The 21,316-nt window shown below is 39.3% G+C and overlaps 1 protein-coding gene across 1 annotated transcript in view; it reads left to right on the top strand.

The window, feature by feature from the left end:
* Positions 1–21,316, top strand: part of zmat4a (zinc finger, matrin-type 4a) — a 217,107-nt gene that overhangs the window by 120,817 nt on the left and 74,974 nt on the right. The window lies entirely within an intron of this gene.

Here is a 21,316-nt window from a genome sequence, read left to right as displayed (position 1 = left end):
CTTTGCCACATGTCAGTGACAGACACAGCCATTAAGCGTGCCATCTGTGGCCAATGGCTCAGAACAGAGGCGGCTCCATCCCGGCCCAAAGAGGGAGTGACACAGCCATCAATCGCACTGACATCCAGAAAACCACTGAGGAGCCTCCTCCTACTTCATGTGACTCCTTTTTTTTGTCTTGTAGACAACCAGTTTTGTCAACATCTATGAACGCTGGTGTAGGATGTTTAATTTTGGTGTCATTGGGCAAGATTCCATTTTAACCTTAAGGCATGATGTAATTCAAGTGGTCTGAGAGAAAACTTTTGGCCAATCACAGTTTGGTAAGATAGTTGATTGTTGAGTCTTATTTCTAAAACATAAGTCTGGTCTTGACATTTTATAAAATGATGACAGTATTCAAGATTGTTAAGTCTCCATTATGGTGCCTTCATGACTGACATCTTGGTGAAAGGACATGGTGAAAGAGTGCCAGAGGAACAGTTAATCTGGAATGATATAAGATCTTATATTCCTCACCAAATGGACAATCCACCTCTTTGTCTCTAGGTACTTCTCTGAACTCTGAGCTGCTGCAAGGTCCTGATCTTATGAACACGCTGTTAAGGCTTATTTATGCCCCCTTTACATACGAAAAGCCTATCTTTTCAGATTTTTAAAACTTCTTTGTTGTCTCCTGTGGTCATGTCTCGCTTAAACTACTGGCTACACTGCCCCCGCAATTCCTGGAAGTACTGATCCATTTCGTCTGTTTCTGTACGTTTTCAGAAAATGTGTAGAAAGACGGCCAAAATGAATGCATCTTAATGTTAAACAAATGAGCCTTCAGGTGTACTCATCGCATTTTGTCAGGAACTAGTAGCAGTGATCGGTGACACTGAAGGAAATTCTCCATCAGGAGAAGATTCCTGAGGAGGATGTGGACATCCTGAGCGTCGTGTGGTGGCCCGGTTGTGACAGAAATCAAGAGATCAAACAAAAGAGATGCTCTGTCATTCAAAACTTTGCAAATGGTTGATTGGTGTCACCACCCTGCCACCACAGGAATCTCTCAACAATCAACCATCTTCGAGCCATCAGTCCAAAGAGTTGGTAATTTGATGACCTGAGAACGAGACTTAACAATCAACTTTCTCCAGAACTGCCTCCTGCATCTTTGACTTTAAACCATGGATCTGTTTTAAAGTGGAAAACCCTGAAATTACATTTTACCAGGCCGTTCTCATCCCAGCTTGTCTTGTCACCACCCCTTGGCATCCGCCACTGATGCACAAGGTACTCATTAGTGGCTGTACGAGCCGCTGCCAGAAAGCTTCTTTTAACATGTGGTTAACATTGTGAAACAGTCACAGTTTGGGTAGGTTTTGATACAAAAACTACTTGGTTAGGTTTAGGAATAGGCTATGTTTGGCATTACAATAAGTACATTACATACATCATGTGATGTCACTGAAGTGTCAAGCATGTAACATTATGAAGTCTACCTTAAAACCTTTAATAACATTGTGGGGTTTTTTACACTGGACATGATCCCTGGTGTCCTGTGTTTGTTGGAGCCATCCATCCACCTCACTTGCTCCATATTTGGACTTCTCCCTCTTTATATTATGTCAAAAGCCCTGTCTGTCTCATACAGCCGATGGGTTTACACTGAAGTCACTTGAAAGCCCGGAGCATCTCTTTAAGCAGCTAACGAGTACTGTGGTGACAAGACGTTGGTACTTGCCAAGTTGGAAATGAGAATGGCCTGATTTCAAATAATGAAACACCACCTCTCCTTTAATGTTCATTGATTTGAGTACAATGCAAATACTTTTTATTTTGCTCTGTCCATACAAATAGTTGCATGTATACCATTAATAGATTTATAAGGGGAAAAGAATGAGTCTGTCAATAAAATGTTGGATCTGTTGCACTTGTCCAAATAACCCATATTCCAGCTGAAATGAAGGAAACTGCTGGCATTGGACTGTGCTTGTTTTCTCCTGTGAAACAGCCATTTAAAGCACCTCTACTGTACAGGCGCCCAGATCTGTCACAAATAGAAAATGTCAGGAAGATAAATCCAGGGCACCGGGAGGCCCGGGCTATTGATTTCTACATAAGTAACGTCAGCGGACTGGCCGAGTTCCTCTGTTGATCTGCCTGCCTCTGGGGACGTGCTGTTGTTCCAGCTCGCTGTCAGCCGACATACAGTTGCAAAACCTCCAGCTTGCCAAGCATTTTTTTTTTTTTTCACTCATTCTCCCCCAAAACGCCACCGATCCATGCAGGCTCAAGCCTCAACAAACACTGATGAGGATTGAGGATGCAAAGCATCTTCATCATCATGGGAGAGCTTCATAAACTCTGCTCCCCATCTCCCCTTTTGAACAGACATTGCTCATCATCCCATCGGGCCCACTCACCTCCCGAATTCAAAAACCCATGATAAACATTTCAAAAACGCACCCTCATCAATCTGAAATCCTGGTGTTGGAAAGCCCTGCGTAAGCTGTTGTTCTGAATTTCAAAATAACTTTCTGAACATGCAAGAATTTCTTCTGACAGTCAAAATGAATGTTTAATGTTGTTCCCGCGGGTTGTATCCTCAGCTACTGTATTACACATAGCCTCCATAAGCGAACAAATAACCCCTCTTTGCCCTTTAACTCAGGCACAGTTGTGTTGATGTGAATATTTTCACTGACCCACATAGGGAACACTCATCTGCATGCATTTTTAGTGGAATATCAACTGCCTGTGTTGCAATGTGTTGCAATTCCTATTTAGGTTCTATTTTAGAGCTCAGGCAGGCTGAATGAATGTTAATTTGTCATTAGTATTTTTATATAATCAGCCACATGTATTTCCATATTCCTCCACATGATTTCTCTAAGCACCATTTCCACATTCTGGCCTGTTTCCAATTGTCTGGGCCGTGAGCGCAATACCCTGTCATGAATGTCACTTCCTTTAACATCTGCAGCTTAATGTGGAGATATGCTCTCCCTGCACTGATTTGCACTGGGAAGTGATTTAGAGAAACTGGAGCTAAAATGCTCATATGATAACATGAACACGTTTCTCTTGCTTCACATTTAACTGCGACGATAATCTGATGACTCTAAATGTCATCTGATAATGTTAACGGTTAAACAACAGTTAAAGAGTATGAATCACTGCAGTAACATTCAAAGAGTCACAGTGTTTTTTTAAACCGTCCCTTCCTGGTTGCCTGCCGTTCAGACTATGTAATGGGCTGTCTCAGCATTCGGACCGTTTTTACATTTTCATACATTTACATTGTGGGGATTTTGCTGGCATTCTGGTGCAGTGCAGCAGCTCAAGACTGGGATCCTTGTTAAGTTGGAGCCAGAAAGTGAATGAAAATGAGAAGAACTTAGTGCTTTTCCAATGTTGTTGTTGTTATAAATTGATGTAACATCTTTAAAGTTTTGCCAATGAAGTGCTTAAGCTCAGTTTCGAAGGGAAATGAGTGGATTTTTGATAAGTTGCTGCCGCCTTTTCTAAACTACCTTCCAGGCTGCACAGCAGACCTCGTACGCAAGGGGCATTGTAATGTGGACTGGTGTCCTTCCTGTACCCCTGTGGACATCTCATGCTCCCCTCCTATTTTGTTGCTCTGCCTTAGCCTTGCTTCCCTTGATCCATGTGACAGATCTAAGCTCTGAGATCACTGTGAAATATCCATCTAACACTCCATGTAGTGATGCAGTCTGGGTTTGTTGCTCACACCTGTCCTAGCTGTCATGTGTGTTTTGTTCTGTCTGTTTTAAAAATTAATAAAATAATGTGTAAAAAAAACTGTTGTGCTGGCAATAAAATCTGATAGACTAATGAAGGTTTGGCTGGAAGTGCCTTTTCAGCCATGTTGGTATTGGAGAGGTTTTCATTCTTTCATTGTCCGTAACCGCTTATCCTTGAAGGGTCAGCAGACATTGGGCGAGAGGCGCCAGGTCATTGCAGGGCTGACACATACAGACAGACAACCATTTACTCACACATTCACATTTATGGGCAATTTAGAGTCACCAATTCACCTATTATGTTGCATGTCTTTGGACTGTGGGAGGAAGCCGGAGAACCCATGTGGACACAAGGAGAACATGCAGACTCCACACAGAAAGGTCCTGCCCCAGCCACAAACTCACCAGCCCCCCCGGGGGATTCGAACTCAGGACCCTCTCTCAGGACAAAATGATACTAACATTTGATAGTATCAAAAGTACCGAACCTATGATAAAAAAAAGATCCGACCGCTCATTTAAAACCTCAGTTTAGTCTTTATCGTCTTTTATTAGGGATGGTAATGTCATTCAGTCCACTTGAACTCAGTCTAAAGATCATTTTCAACATTGTGTTTACATTAGATTCATAGAAGATACTGAGAATAAAACACCTTGATCACCTGCACCTGTAATTTATAAATCTCAAATTAACTTAAAATTTAAACATTAAAATTTATTTCCCCTTATATAATAAGGAGGGTTTAATCAGGAAGAGCCATGGACCAAAAGCAAAAAGCAAACTTCTTGGAAGACAAGATCATGGGAATTTTGGAGGCGACTGAACCCAGGCAACAAGTGTTCAGTGGACTAAACAGATAAAAGAAATTCTGTAAAGATTTGGTGCAATATAAATAAAATAGAAAATAGTGTTGTAATTAATTCTTCACATGCTTAATTGATTATTCCTGTCACATTGTTCATGAAGCTAATGCAAAGTACATGCTTCTGCACAGGTGTGTCCCAAACTGTAATACCCTTCATAGCCAGACGGAAAATCACTTACGTCAAGTCTAGACTTTAAATGGAGACATGTCAAGGTAAGATTTTGAAAATGACTACTTATCTGTGATTTTCTAGCTCCATCATCAATTGTTGATCTTTTCAATATTCTGGTTTATGACTAAATACCTGAATTTTTGCAAATTTGCAAATATTAGCATGCTAATATGCTAAACTAAGATAAAGAAAATTATGACCATGGTACTATGGCGTATAGCAGCATTGTCACTGCATATTAGCTCATAGCATTGCTGTGCCTGAGTACAAAACAACAACAGCAGAAATGTAACAACCTGGTGTTTTTCACACAGCTTTACCTTCAGTGACATCCTGCTTATTTGTGCTGAGTTTAAACATTTCAAAGCAGCTCTAGGCAAGTGCAACAGCCAGTAATTAAACAGGCATGTTGCATTGTTTTTTTTCTGTTCACAGAAATAATCTCATCAAAAGAGTTTGAAAGTTTCACCACATTTCTGCCAAACTGATTTTCCACATTTCAGTCAATCACAGACTTTTGGTTGAGGTGACGACATCGCACTATTTAATTAGTACTGACAAATGCCTCCTTGCAGTTACTGAAGTGTTTCTTTAACAAATATTTCAAGTTCAGCAGCAGAAAAGAGTTTCTTCTGCCATCTGCTGCTGAACTTTCCAGACATGCTCAACATGTGTCAAAACAGCCCGGCATTAAATCTAATTTAAAGGCACTTCATTCAAATCAGATGAACTGCGGCTGTGCTCACTTACATCTGCAGTCTTTTTTAAATTCCAGTCTAAATTCAGAAATTATGGTGGTGCAAAATTTTGCATCCCCTGACAGTATTTTACCACAGGCTTAGTAAATATCCAGCTCAGTCTTGTTTTCCTTTTTACAACTTTGCAGAGTCTCAAGGACAAACCGTCTGCAGTTCAGGTACAGATTTTTGTTGGACCTTGGCATCACAGATAATATTAAATCTGAGGGATGGAGATGTTTTGTTTTGTTTGTTTTCCACGGTCTGCGCAGTTTGCAGAGACTCCTCCTCGGAGACAGAGTGAAAATGTGAGGAAATGTCTCGCTTCCTGAGTCGCGCAGGCGGCGTTTGTAGGCAGAGGAGAAGGTGGCGGGTAGAAAGCCCAAAAGGGAGCGGCACTGTAGGAAGAGATAACTGCGTGGATTCAGATCGCTTTGATCCCCTCTCCTCACAGACGCTGAATCGCCTCAGATTTATAACTCCGTTCACGCTAAATAGGTCTACTTTGTACTGCTGCTCTGTCTGCATACAGATGCCATGCAAGGAGGGGATTTGGCTTTTAAACACAACTCAGCGCTCTAAAGTAGTGCAGAAGAAATGGCGTGTCCTAATCCACTACTAATGGAATTTTAGTTTTCTGTTATTCACTAGGCTGGTCACTGATGAGCTAAATCTTCACACAAACAATAACAGGGCAAATGAAAGGGCTGAGTAAATACATTAGAGTGAGCTTTACACTGACAACTGACAAAGCCAACACAATATCTACACAGAACAGCATGAAGTCCAAACGGCAGCAACAGCTCTGCCCAAAACGCTGCTTCTATAAGGCATTTGCATTAATGTAAAAATGCGGCTGTTTATGTAAAGCTGCCTTTTGAAATGTAAGCTTTTCATCTAACAAGAGTGGTATGCATCTCCCTGGAGACAAACACTAAATGATTTGAATATGACTAATTGCTGCCATGAAAAAAAAAATGTCTCTACTGAAGGACAAGGAAGCCAAGATCTGCAGCTACAGCCTTCAGAACCATTAATGAAAACAACCTCAGAACACTGCGTCATTCTGTCCTGCACTGTGCTGGACACCCACAGATAGCCCACAAATAGTTCTCACGGTGGTTAAAATACATACAATTATGAGAATTAGGGCATAGTCTGTGCTAGAGAAGGTCCAGAGGGAAGTTATAACTAGGGTTGGGTATCGTAAACGGTACCCGTGCCTAAACGGTGCCTGAACCAATATTTTTTTGCAAAAGGAAGCAAAAAATAATGGTCGATGACATGAAAGAACAGCATTTTTCATTGCTGAGGTGAATTTAAATTGGAAATTGTACAATATATCAACTGTGAACAGATTAAAGTATGCTAAAATAAATAAATATAAATATCTGCTTCACACTACATAACAGTTACAGTATTAAAACCAGCAAAATAAATGAAAATTCTAGCTTCAGACTTCAGCAATTCTACTCAAGAATATATTCATATTTTCTAACCTGATGAAGGCTGCTGTCGTCATCATCAGTGGTCTCCCTTTCATATATAGAAACTGAGAGTCGTTCTGATGTGTCTCGTTGTTTGCTCCCCATCTCTGAGGTCATCTCTCTGCTTGCAGGTTTGTCCCATATGCAATTTATTTTCCTAGGATGGTGAAGTCGTGTCTGGCAGGTCATGACGTAGCCATCCTGGCCAGATGCTTCTCCTGGTTACACATAATTGTTTGTTGGATGTCCAGACCGGTGTTGGAATCGTTTCCAGTGAAATACATGTACACGTAAGACCATTTAGCGCAGCACTTTTACCATTTACCGTTTACCGTGGCTATTACCTAGCGGAAGGCTACATGCTGCAAGAGCCATGTAGAGAAAGAGTTGCTGTAATGTTAACTAATGTTTGATGATGTCTCTGTATCATCCGCACCAGAGGGAAACTATTTCAATAGACGCTCCGGCTTGTGGCACCAAAATGAGGCACTGTGGTCTGAGCTGTGATTTGGTCCAGCAGGTAGTGGTCATGTGGGAACCCAACACTAGTTACAACCCCACAGGAGAATTACAAGGCCACCAAGAAATCATTACTGTTTCCCCAAATTTGCCAGTTAATCCAGTCCATCACAAGTGGTAGTAGTTGTATGTGATGTGTGAAACACACAACACCCAACTAGCCACCCATGATTTGAAGCTGGGGGTAATTATATGCAGATGGGCCACAGGTGAAATAAGAAAAAAAGAGGAGAAGAAAAGAAATTTAAATAAATCTTAATATATAATCACATGACAATAAAAGTCGCTGTGTTTTTGTTACCTTAAGCCAGGTACACACTGTATAATTTTGGGCTGCCCCAGTGGTCCTGGGTCGCACTGTGAGAGAGGTTAAAAGATGGCTGTTCTCATGGTCAAAGATAGACTGGGACCAACCAATGGGAATGTACAATCATACATTTGTGTATGCTATTTTAGCACACAAAAATACTTAATTATCTCAGTTACCCCAATTTCTGTTTGTAAAATTAGCATTCAAAGTTGTCCTTTTTTCTATCACCACAGTCAGGTCCACATTCTCTTCCTTTTCCTCCTCTTTGGATTTTTTCCATACACACAAATACCACTATTGCAAGACTCTTTTTTCCAAGATCTTTAGCCTTTAATTGACAGGACTGCTCTTGGTGGACATGGAATGGGGGAGAGAGACAGAGCAAACACAGCAAAAGGACAGAGGCTGGATTCAAACCTATGGCTGCTGCTGAGGACCCGGCCTCTGTGCGTGGTGTACCAGGACGCCCCAGGGCTACATTCTTGCTAGCTGAATTGTTTAATAGTAGAGTGGTGCAGATGGATGATACATTCTGATGATGTTTTCTTGTATTTGACTTGCGTCATAGCCTGCAATTTAGTAGATGTGATGATCACACAGGCTACATACATCAAACTTGATATGATCATACCCAAGTTTATTAAATCAGTGTCACACAGAGTGGCAGCAGTTAACTTATAATTTTGCTGAAATCTCACAGTCTATTTGAGGCTTTATGAGCCCTTTTATATCTACAGAGGGTTCAGGCCTTCAGAATCTGCCATTTTGCACCACAAGGTTTTTGCAGAAGTCTAACATGGACAAGTGAAACACTGGCTCTTCATAAGGCCTTTCGCTGTGATTTGGAAGCTTCACAGTCACCATAGTTCACTCTGCAGGCTTGGAAGGGGAGAGTGAGGCTAGCAGTACTGTGTTCACTGCTAGTTGTCACTAAATCATACAAACTGGTCCTTTAAAGGAAAAAAGTCAGCCACTGTACTTCATGAAAAAGATCTCACTGTTTAAACCTGGAATTCTTTTATTCAGTAAACTGTTTATCTCTCTAGGTTTGTTTTTTAATGTACAGCAACTTACTTGCAACCTTTCCTCTAACACTATGATGAAATATATATCTTTTTTTTTGAGTGAACCGTCCCAACAACAATTCAGTGGACAGCTGTGGAATTCATTGTCAGTTCAGTTTTGTTGAAATTTGCCATGTTCTCCAGAGAATGATTCCCACTGAGGTTGGTGATCCCCTGATTACCCCCCACAGTACCAAGTGTTGTCTCTCTGTAAATGATGTTATGACGATATGATGTTCAGAATCATCAAATTTCAAGCACATTCACATGAATGAATGGGCAAATGAAGAGCAGAAAGAAGCTTTGATCCAGAATTAGCTGTTTAATACCCACTTTGATCAAACTCCTGCTTGACAATTGTCTGAACCTCATCTGAAACTGAAACTATAAAGGTGTAGATATACTGCTGTACTGTGAGCATGTGTACTGGATCGCTTCAGTCTCTCCTCCTTTTTACAATCCATACCAACAGGCAGAAGCCTTCACCCTCACATTTGGTCCGACAGCAGAGAGCCTATCAGGCCAATAAAGTGCTGCAGTGTGTGTGTTTGTGTGTCCTCTGACTAACCGGCTACATGGCTGCCATTATGAAATGTGGCATGTGTACTGTCTCCTTGACTTGATGATGATAAATCAAGACCATCAGGCCTGGATGATTCATCCCCTGCTGTACTGATGATTCTCCCAAAAAATGTTCTCCTCAGACATCAATGTCACAAAAATTGTACGGCTCGAGGAAAGAGCTGCAATCCTCTCGGAGTGGTTGTTAGTGTGTTCTCAGTGCTTAGCACTGTGTGTCCAAAGCTCGCGAATTCATCTCTGCAGAAAAATAAGGCGCATTTTTATCTTGCTGCAAGCTTTAAACCTATAATACAGAGAAGCGAGGGCCTTTTCACCGAGTTTAAAGTGTCCTTTACGCAGCAGGTGCCACGCCGAGTCGACACCATCTGCCTCTTGGCGGTGGCTACGAGCCCCGCCTTCTGAACTGAGCTGAACCCTCAATCAAAGCACAGAGGGGTGTTAAACAGTACGACTCTAATGATGCACTAAATGGGAGGAAAGGGTTTCATTCCTTTATGTGCCTGCTGGGTTATCTATGAGACTGGAGAGCCATCCTGCAATAACACAGCCTGTTATGAATGAGGAGTCTGCCACCTGGTAGTGAACGTAAATACTTTAGATGAAACTGGTGGGCTGCTAGACGAATGGCCGGGACACCGTGACAAACATGCAGGAAGAATATTAAATCAGTGTGATTACACTTCGCTGGAGGAGGATACTGTACAGAGAGGTCGCACTGATGATGATAAATGATCTTTGTTCAGGTCTTGTAATCATGCACCCTTAATTCCTGAGTATTTGCAGAAAATTATTTTCGGCTGAGTTTCTCTTCTTTGCTTCTCATTTCAACTTTTGGCCATCTTTAACACACAAGATTTGACCAATGAATCTTCTAATACTTGGCGTTTTTCTTACACTTATTTTATCTTAAAGATTTATTCCACATTCTTACCTCTCAGAAGCTGCAGTACGACTCCTAGTAATAAACCTACAGATAATATCACCCAACTCTGCAGTTCACCTCAACTCCACACAGGACTGAGGACAGAATTTGGTACTTTTGAGGATACCAACTGAATTATTTCAGTACTACAGAGTACCAGTTAAAACCAATTGGTTCAGGTTTTCCTTAAGAAAACTTGCTATTTTTGTTGTGCATTGTGCATCTTGGTAAGAGAGTAACTCAACTAATTACAAGCTGAAAGCGGTCGCAAGTGAGGGTAAACTTTTCAAACTTCAATGCAGACAACACTCACTGCATTTTGTGTAATGCAAAATGCAGTGCAACATGTCTAACGAAACACAAAATATATCTCAAAGCTGACAAGTGTAGCATGTTTAGCCTGGGAGCAAAGTTCCCTGCAGTGGCCACAGCTAACATTAGCATGCCTGCAGCCAGCGCCTAAACAGTGTAACCCTCATGGACAACAAAACTTTAAGTGACGCATCAACAAGATGATTAATTAGATAGTTAGATACATTGTTAAAGATGTTTGTCACTGTCTAGGTTTACACCAGCTTAGCATTTTAATTAGCATTAGCTAAAACTCAGCAGCCTCCCCAACCTACTATTTAGCATACTGAAACAATAGGCAAGATTTATTAGTGTGTTTGAAAGCAGTAGTACATGAATTGCATACTATTTATGGTGAAATATTATAGTATGCAAGCACTGTGCTACCCCATACTAACAACGTCCAGAAACAGGAAGGACTTCACATGTTCTTCCTCTAAGATACACACAACAGTGCTATACCCTGTTGACAGACTCACAGGTTGGAGAGGGGACACTGAGGAAGAGAGGAATTTTATTTTGTGTATAAAATATTATGAATAGCCTGAATATCAAAATGTTATGAATACATAACATAATAATAATGTAACTGAGAAGTTTGAGCTTACTTTCATCACCTGAATTTGCATTTTTGTTATCACAGAGAGAGTAAAGCCCCCAAACGGGTAATGTTGGGTCCAGTGCCGAATTTGGCGCAGAGGTTTCCAGCCAACAGTTTTTCTGTTTTGGTTCACTTCCGCTGCTTTCATCAGCCTTGTCTCCGGCAGCAGGCAGCAAAACAAGTCTACGTCTGTCTGCTTTTTGATGCCGAGCAGGTAGTGTACAGTGGGCTTTTTCTCTGAAAACAGATGCTTGCTGTGGGTGAAAATGAGGCTGTGAGAGTGAACCAAAGCATTCAGATTGCAGCTGGACCATGAACCAATAAGCTGAAACTCACTATAAAGCTCTGCAAAGCTGAGGGGAGCTGCCGATTTGGGTGAGAAGTCTCTCTTGGTTCACAGAATTGTCATTTGACACGTTATTCTAAAAAAACCTGATTATAGCTGCTTTAGGTTGTCAGGAACAGGTGTTGCAGGGAGTCAAATGAAACAGCTTGAATGTAGCAGTGGATTAAAGACAATCACTGCCCACAGCATCTTCCGACCTCACAGCCGGGCTGACCGCCCCCAGAGAAGAGTCAGGATAAAAGCCATGCAAACCCAGCTTGGAATTAAGGCTGCTTCTGGCCAATGGCGAGTCCTGAAAATGAAATTGAATAAATGGGAGTGAACAGGAAGCTGGCCAAATGACAGGAAAGACAACAGGAGAGACTGTTGTGCCCAAATAAAACAGAGATCTGCTCCACAACAACATTCCAGATCAGATTTTGTTGCCTAAACTTAACCAAGTAGTTTTGTTGCCTAAACTTAACCAAGTAGTTTTGCCACCTAAACCAAACCAAGTAGTTTTGTTGTCTAAACCAAACCAAGTACTTTTATTTCATAACCTAACCAAGTAAATGTGTTGCCTAAACCTAACCAAGTAGTTTTGTTGCCTGAACTTAACCAAGTAGTTTTGTTTCGTAACCTTACCGAGTACCGTAATTTCTGGACTATAGAGCACACCTGATTATAAGCCTCATCCAGTACATTTTTAAAGGAAAAACCATTTTGTACATACATAAGCCGCACCTGTCTATAAGCCGCATGTGCCCACATTGAAACATGAGATATTTACAAAGAAAGACGGTACACAGAAAGAGTTTTCAAAGTTTTAATAATATACCTTAGCTTTTCTTTCCAAACAGTGCCTGTGACGCGGCAGTAACACAGCAGCAATACGGTAGTAACACAGCACTAAAAGGGCTGGTTAAAAAAACATACCGGTAAAAGTCACTGAGACGCGGCAGTAACATAGCAGCAACACGGTAGCACAGCGAAGTTACATTAAACTTGCGTCTTCCTCGATACATATATTCCACCTGTCTCACTCTTACCTTTTCTGCTCGAGCGCCCCTGGCGGCCGTTAGAAAAAATGCATAAATTAGCCGCATCATTACATAAGCCGCAGGGTTGAAAGCGTGTGACAAAAGTCGCGGCTTATAGTCCGGAAATTACGGTAGTTTTGTTGCCTCAAGCTAACCAAGTAGTTTTGATGCCTAAAGCTAATAAAGTAGTTTTGTTACCTAAACTTAACCAAGTAGTTTTGTTGCCTAAACTTAACCAAGTAGTTTTGTGGCCTAAACTTAACCAAAAAGTTTTGTTTCATAATCTAACCAAGTAATTTTGTTGCCTAAACCAAACCAAGTAGTTTTGTTGCCTAAAGCTAATCAAGTAGTTTTAGTGTCTATACCTATCAAACTCAACTAAAAACTGAAAAAAAAAAAAAAAAAAAAACTGCAAACAACTACTGACATGTAATTTCACACTACTGTCAAGTCTTAGGGATTTATACCCTACTCTGCCCGGGTCAGGTGTGAATAGTTGCCATGAGCCTATTTGTACATGGGTATAAATACACACATTTAATTATCTGTAAATATGTTCATGTGTAGTGTGAAGGTACTACAACTTTTATTTTGTTGTGCAACCCTGCTGTATAATGACAGTAATTAACCTTGATACTTTGTATTGTTGCTGTTATTGCATAGTTTTATGTAAAAAGCTTGTTTGGGCTTACTCAGGTGATTTTCTCCTGCACTTTAAAGCCTTAAGTGCTTGCTTTAATGTGATGGAACCCCTGTGTATACACTAGGACACTTTAATTGCAGGTGTTTATTGAGTGAAAATGGCTTTTGGACAGAGTGAAACAGAACTACAGAATAGCCATTTTTCTTTTTTGCTAATGTCCCAACCTGTTTTTGAGAAGCCAAAGCTGGATGAGCAGTGCACTTTGGATCTGCACTGCAAAAGACACAGACGCAGTTACCGGTGTCATGAAGGTGGCCCATTTGAATAATTGCTGTCTAAGGTCAGTCCAGCAAACTCTGATTATTTCAGCGGGTGCTGTGAGTGTTTGAACAACCCACAAGGACTCAGTGAGGTGATATTGTGATTAAGCTGTTGCTCTAGGGTTGATGCTGATTACATCTTCTCCTGTGGTACTGAAGCAGGCTGGCAGTTTGAAGTATTACAGAACTGTTTACTCGATGCAGAGGTGTTTAAAGGTCACTACAAGACAACAACACAATATGTCAATGTTATCAGGACATTTCTAATGAGTTATATGTTTATTTAGATGTCGATTAGCCTAGCTTAGCATAAAGCCTGAAAGTAGGGAAAAACAATTTGCTTGACTCTCTCCAAAACTGTATATCCAAATGTGAATGTAGAACACATAAAGCTAACTTATTGACAAATTATAGTTAGTTGACTTGCTTGTTTGTTTCATCCATACACAAACAAAAATGTAAAAACGCAGAGCTGTAGTTTTATAAGTTATGTGTTGTAACCCTTAGGAATGAATTAGTGAATCTGTGAGTTTTAGAGGTACCGGTAAGCATATTTTGAAAATTTGGACAAAGCTAGACTAGCTATTTCTCTCTAATTTCTGCCTTTATGCTAAGCTAAGCTAATTTTCTTCAGGCTCTAGCTCCACAGTTACCTAGATATTATTGTATTCCTTTAAATGTTGATTGGTGAAATACAGTTGATTAGTGGTGATGTAAGCAATTTATTACTCAAGGAAGTAGGCCGACCCTTAGTCATGGCCTAGCAACAGTACAGATGTAAGCTAGTTAGCCAACATTAATGCTTTCCAGAGCTTTCCAAAACTGAATAAATATCACAAATATAAACACTAAACTGTTTTGCTAGCTCAGTCTTGTTGTAACTAAGATGTCTGCAGGAAAAAAAAAAAACATTTTTCCATAGACAGATTTAGCTCCTATGTTCGTGTCAAAGACTCAAAGTTTTAGTTGTCTTCAAAAACAACATTTTCACAGCAGTCACAAACGGTTTGCTCTCCAGCTTGCCGTACACAAAGGAAGCTGGCCCTGTACTAATGAAATGGCCTACAGTAATCTAACAGGGCCATAAATTGCGTTCATTAAATAAAGTGGACTTAATTATTCTATAAAGTTTACTTACATTACCTACACTAGCATTACTCAGCAGGGGGAGTACTAACCCCAAGGGGGCATTCAGAGCTTCCAGGGTGCGCTGGAACCAACATTTTCGAAAGGGGGTCCTTTGAGGTGTTCTTCACGGTTGTTATATAAATTGAAACCAAAGACTCGAGCAACGAGTTGAAACTTCGAATTACTTGCAATGCGCCAGTCTGCATCATTCTGCACACCAGTTTACACCAAAGCGACTAGATAAGATGGCGTATCGTCTCCATAGCAATGAATCTCTGCACATCCATTCTAACTGCCGGACGTTCTAGCTTTATAAGATTTATAGTTTTTTTCATGTCTGTGAAGATTCTCAATCATCCACATCATGGTATTTGTAGAAAAAGGTTGTTGTAGGCAACTGAACTTGATAGAGTTCCTGGAGACGTTTCAGCTCTCGAGTCAGTCCCAGCTAGTCAGTCAGGACTGAAGAAGCCTCTTGGATGAGAGGCAAAGCGTCTTCAAAACCTCTACCAAGTCCAGTTGCCTACGACAACCTTTTCTTCATGTAGTTATTTTCCTTTACCGCTCTAAAATGGTTATGTCTAATTGTGAATCTTCGATTTATCTTCTCTAGCAGAAGACCAGACAGTGTCTTCTGGCTTTCCCAAGAACTTGGGTTATTCACAGTAATTGTCATTAATATGTGCTGTTGCTGAGAAATCAATCAATAAATAAACTAAACTAAAAAAGTTGATGGCCTCAAGCACACTGACAGAAACTGGCAGAAACCTCTAAGTTCATGGCTCACACTAACTTTCAAAGCAGCTCTGCTCATGTCCTTCAAAAGTTAAGTTAAATAGGCCTATAATATATTACAATGTCCTCCTGCTTTTTTCCCAGTAACCTTTGACTTTTTCCTTGTCAGGCTACTCTTGTTTTCCATTGGAACAATTAATAAGAAAGGTTCTTGGTTGGCATTTCTGATTGCTTGCTGTTTCAAAGTTTTAGTTTGAAATTTCAGTTCCATTTGTTTAACACTATATAAATATAGTTTCTATTCACATCTTTTGGTCCCTGGAAACTAATGATAATGGTATTCCAACTGCCCAGTTAAATCAAACGTGTTATTTGGCATGCTTTGTAATGATTCAATGAAATAACAATCAAATATAATTCAGGAAAGATAATTACCCTTTGTTTTATTTAATGGAGGGTGGTAAGGAACCTGGATAGTAGAGAAAACCCTCACCATTTCTTATCAAACATAAGGTTAGTCCATACAGGTCCACTGTAGTTTGTGATTTTTTTCCATGAATAAAAATGCTCCAAAAACATCCCCCATCTCGGCAGAGTAATTTTTCTGTGTGTTGAGAATGGCGTGCTGTCATGCTGAGTTGAGCACGTTCTAAACGTCTAGATGACCAGTCAGGTTGCTTGGTTGGAACTGCTCGTTGTATAATAACATCATTAATAATAATAAGTTAAAAAGGAAGTTCTGAATGCATTTTGCAGCAAACAAAAAGTCTGAAGTCAAGTTGTTGTTCTGGAATCAGTTATTGGCTTTCTTTTGTTCTTTTTCATCTCCAGTAAATATTTCACTTCCTTTGAGTTTTCCCACAGCCTTTCATTCTGTCACAGCTCGCTCTGCTCCTGTAGGTAATTGCCTGAATGTTATTGTTGAAACCAAGAGCTGTGCTTTCAGGTTGTGTTTCATATGCCAGAGGTGTCTAAACAGCTTTCACTTCTCTACACAGTCTATGTCAAGTCTATGTCAAGCTACCAGCTATAGTTTTCTTATTGACTATCAAAGGAGCAGGTGGGTCTCGTGCTTCTTTAATCTGGAGTTTAGAGGGGAGGATGGCTTTAGCAGACAAGACAAAAGTACACACATTATTTACTTAAGAAGAAGTACAGATACTTGTGTAAAAAAATGACTGGTAAAAGTAGAAGTACCAATTCAACTTCTTTAATGAAGTGAAAAAGCACACACTCAAATGTACTCAAAGTATAAAAGTAAAAAGTCGCCCTCTGAAGGATATTTTTACCGTCTGTTTCTGTGCAAAGCTAATTGAAGCTCACCTTTTGTCTGCGGTTTCATCTTGTTATGTCTTGTTTGTCTTTATGTCGTTTACATCATTTCTGACTTGTCAAGCAATTTTTATCTTGTTCCATCTTTTACATTGTTTTCATCTTTTTACGTCTTTTATGACTTTGTTGTCATTTTTTGTTTTTTTATGTTTTCATCATGTTATGTCTTTCATGACTTTTTTGTCTTTTTTTTTACGTTGTTTTCCTCTTATTACATCTTTTTTTATGTATTTTTGGTCTTTTCATGTTTTTTTACATTGTTTTTGTCTTGTTACGTTTGTTATGACATTTTTGTTTCGTTGCATCCTTTACATTGTTTTTGTTTTACATTTTTTATGCTGTTTTCTTTGTGTTACATTGTATTTGTCTTTTTATGTCTTTTACATGATTTTCATCTTGTCAAGTCATTTTTGTCTTGATCTTTTACAGTTTTCATCTTGTTGTTATTTTTCTTTTTATATTCTTTTGTTAGTTTCATATTATTATGTCCTTTATGATTTTTGTCTTGTTGTACCATTTATGTTGTTTGATGTTTTTACAGTTTTTACATTATATTCATCTTCTTCCATTTTTCTTCTTACGTCTTGTTCCATCTTTTACATTGTTTTCATCTTATGTCTTTTATGTTATTTTGGTATTATTATGTCTTTTATGATGTTTTGTCTTGCTGTGTCCTTTACATTGTTTAGGTCTTTAGATGTTTTTTTTAAGTTGTTTTTTTTGTGTTGCATCGTATTTGTCTTCTTATGTCTTTTTATATCTTTTACATCATTTTCATCTTGTGAGGTCATTTTTGCCTTGTTCCATCTTTTATATCGTTTTCATCTTGTTATGTTATTTTACTTTATATAGCCTTATTATATTCTTTTCCATTATTTTTATATTATTATGTCCTTTGATGTTTTTGTCTTGTTGTATCCTTTTTACAATTTTTTTAACATAATTTTCATGTTGTCACGTTGGATTTTTCTGCTTTCATCTTGTTCCATCTTTTACATTGGTTTCATCTTGTTATGTTATTTACATTATTTTTGTATTATTACATCTTGTATGACATTTTTGTCTTGTTGCATCTTTTACATTATTTTAGTCTTTTTATGTTTTGACTTGTTACGTCTCAATGCTGGAAAGGCCCCACACAATAATGCAAAATAAATATAATCAATAATTTCCTTTAGATGCATGCAAACTAAAGTGATGAGCCTGTTTTGAAAATGTAAGAAGTGGAAAAATATTTGTGTTAAAATGAAGAGAGTAAAAGTAAAAAGTTGAAGTGAAGTACAGGTACCTTACAATCCTCCTTAACAACAGTAACAAAGTATTTGCACTAACTTACTATCCACCTCTGGGTTTTAGAGGAGCTGATTTGAGTCCCAGGATTGAAGTGTATTGTGGATGCAGACCCCACTCAGCTCTCTCAAAGCTGCTCTCCTTTGAGAAAGGCATTACATCCAAAACAGCTCCCAGGCTTCTGTTCTGTTCTGACCTCTGACCTCCTTTCAGAAGCGGACTACAGGGATTAAATTAAGTCTGACAGTTTACATTGGCCTATTAGTTGGAGAGGTCACCCTATAACCACAAAGTCACAGATTCAAATCCTACATAATAGCCGGCTGCTGTGGATGAGAGCTGAATGTAAGAGCTGAATGTAAAATATAATGCAAATGTAACCTCTGCTCTGCCTATATTCCAGCTCTGAGTCACTGAAGGCTGAACTCGCAGAATAAACAGAGCAAAATGCTGACGCTTAAGCTTCTCGAGTCGCCACTTTGAAATGTTGACTGGTGTAATGGAACATAATGGGACAACACTAAATGTTGACTTAGGGTGGGCCGAGCGCTCGAGTGTTAAAACTGATTAAGTTGATAGTGCTGTTTTGTGTCGGGGAGCGCTCGGCGCAACGCAGCGCTCGTTCAGGGTTAATGCCGTCATCCATGCATGAAGGCACAAGTGGGTAGCCACAAGGAGAGCAGGCTCTTTAATCCGTTTGCCAAGTAGAATTTAGGTTTTCCTCTTCAGGCATTTAATGGAGATAACAGCTTGTTATACAGAGGGCTGCAGCAGCAGGGCCGCAGTCTTTGTTACATTGCTGCTGATCAGTGCTCATTAAAGCCCCTACATTGTCCTCTGTCTGCTGGCTACAAATCCACACTTTAAAAAGCCAGCCTGTGTTTTTAGGCTGTGTTGACATACCGTTAGTAGTCTGCATTCTCATTAAGAAAAAAAAAAGGGTTTTACAGCACTGCACAATAAAGCTACTGTATCTTTACGCAGTGCTTTTCCTGCATAGAGAACTCCGAGGTGGCCACCTCGCTCCATTTCCAATCATTTTTGCCAAAATGCCACCATTCTGGCCAAAATAAGACATAAGTCTGTCATCTTCACATAAACAGTTCAGAGTAGCGTCTTTCCTCAGGCTGTTTAAATTCAATTTCTAACACTCCATCAAAGTTAATGGGTTTTTGTGTTGTCTTTTTATTTGTGTGTGTGTGTGTGTGTGTGTGTGTGTGTGTGTGTGTGTGTGTGTGTGTGCATGTGTGTGTGTAAAGAGAGCATAAAGGGACTATAAATGTAAATTTTGTTATACAACCTTGTGTTGTAAAATGGTCATTAAATGAACCCTTGAAACCAATGAAACAGCTTGAGCTTCAATAAAGGTATTGGTATGTTTGATATATGCTGATATGACAACTTTTTTGCTTTTTACAAGGACTGTCAAAGTTAAAATTAAATTCTTTATCACGCCACAATTTTTTTTAATGCTTGATTAACACTTAACTCTGTTATAGTGGCCTTTGGTCCATCCCATAGTTTGAATTAGCTGTCAGAAATGAATCAACTCACAGTCACAGGCTTTACGTTACCACTCGGATGGCACCGCAATGGATAAGGAAAAAAATCTTCTCAATGGCAAGTTCAGCTACAAAGTCCTGTCAGCTGGGCCTGTCGACAAAACCAAGGTTATTTGCAGTTGCTGTTGATGTGAAATGAGTTACCACCAGAGTACGTCTAGCATGAAATACCATCTGCTAGCCAGGCACACGGCTGATGCAGACAGCCCCGCTGAAACACCTCGCCTGCGACAGTCAGTCTTGACGGTGGGAAATTCTTGACCAGCTCTACAACCTGATCATGGGTTTCCCTCTCCTTGTTGTCAAATTTTAGTACTTTTCAAGCACTTTCAAGATACATTTTCAAGCTTTTTTAGCACCTTACAGCTGTGGCAAACATATATACATACACCCTATAATCAAAATGATTATTTCACTTCTTTGTCACACGAAATGTTACTCCTTCACCTGATGGACTCGGGTTTGTCATGTTATTATTTGAGCATACACAGTATCTTTGAGAGCTTTGAGAGACAATGTTTGTCCTTATTTTTGGCTAATGTGTTTTAGTTAATAAAATCACATTTGCATAAAGCAAGTATCTTTGTCCATCATTAAACAAAATATTCCTCTTAGGTACATTTTGAGTAAATAAAAAATGTGCAACTAATCATGATTATCTGTGGGCACTCATGTAATTAATCACAATTAAATATTTAAATTTAAATTTAATTTTTTTTTACAGAACATCATGCAGATTGCTTTTATTTATTTATTATAGTTTTTATGCAGCAGTTTATGTACTGCAGTTCCAGAAAGTTTGGACATTGTGCAATTATTTGCAAATACTTCTCAGCTTGTATTCAGTTGAAAACAGTACAAAAACAAGACATTTAATGTTCAAACTTTATTGTGTTTTGTAAATATATGCTTATTCTGAATTTGATTGCTGCAACATGTTTCCAAAAAGTTGCAAATAGTCCAACAGTTTAAAAACAACTTTTCTCAACACAGAACAGCAGGAATTTACAGATTTCACCATCTACAATCTAAAGTGTCATTAAAAGATTCATAGAATCCAGAGAAATCCCAAAAATCAACATTGAATGTCTGTGACCTTTGACCCCTCAGGCAGCATTGCATTAAAAACTGCATTAAAAACATAATTGTACTGACTTGCATTTAGGGAAACTATTGTCATCTAACAGTTTGTCACTGCATCTGGAAATGAAACTTAAGAGGAGTTAATGCAAAGAGAAAACCATATGTCAACAACATTCACAAACGCTGCAGACTTCTCTGCAGCTTCTCTGGAGCTCATCTGAGATGGAGTGACGCAAAAAAAAAATCTCATGGAGGAGGTGGGGTGGATGGATGGGTCAAAGAAATGCAGGACTTTCACACAGGAAATGGGATGCGTTTTCCATGTGAAACCAAGTCAACTTTGACTTGTTTTCAACATAACATTCACAGAGAACTTACATATTTATTTTAAGCCAAACCTTTATCTTTCCTTAAACCTGACCAAGTAATTTCTGCAAAACTGAGGCTAGTGGGGTATCATAGTTTGAAGTGTAGGACCACTGACCAAGCTGCCATATC

Source organism: Lutjanus erythropterus, chromosome 10 (assembly GCF_056507025.1).
Source record: "Lutjanus erythropterus isolate fLutEry1 chromosome 10, fLutEry1.hap2, whole genome shotgun sequence".
In the NCBI taxonomy this organism is placed as follows: Eukaryota; Metazoa; Chordata; class Actinopteri; order Lutjaniformes; family Lutjanidae; genus Lutjanus; species Lutjanus erythropterus.
The sequence above is the reverse complement of the archived record's forward strand: the minus strand, read 5'-3'. Positions and strand labels throughout refer to the sequence as shown.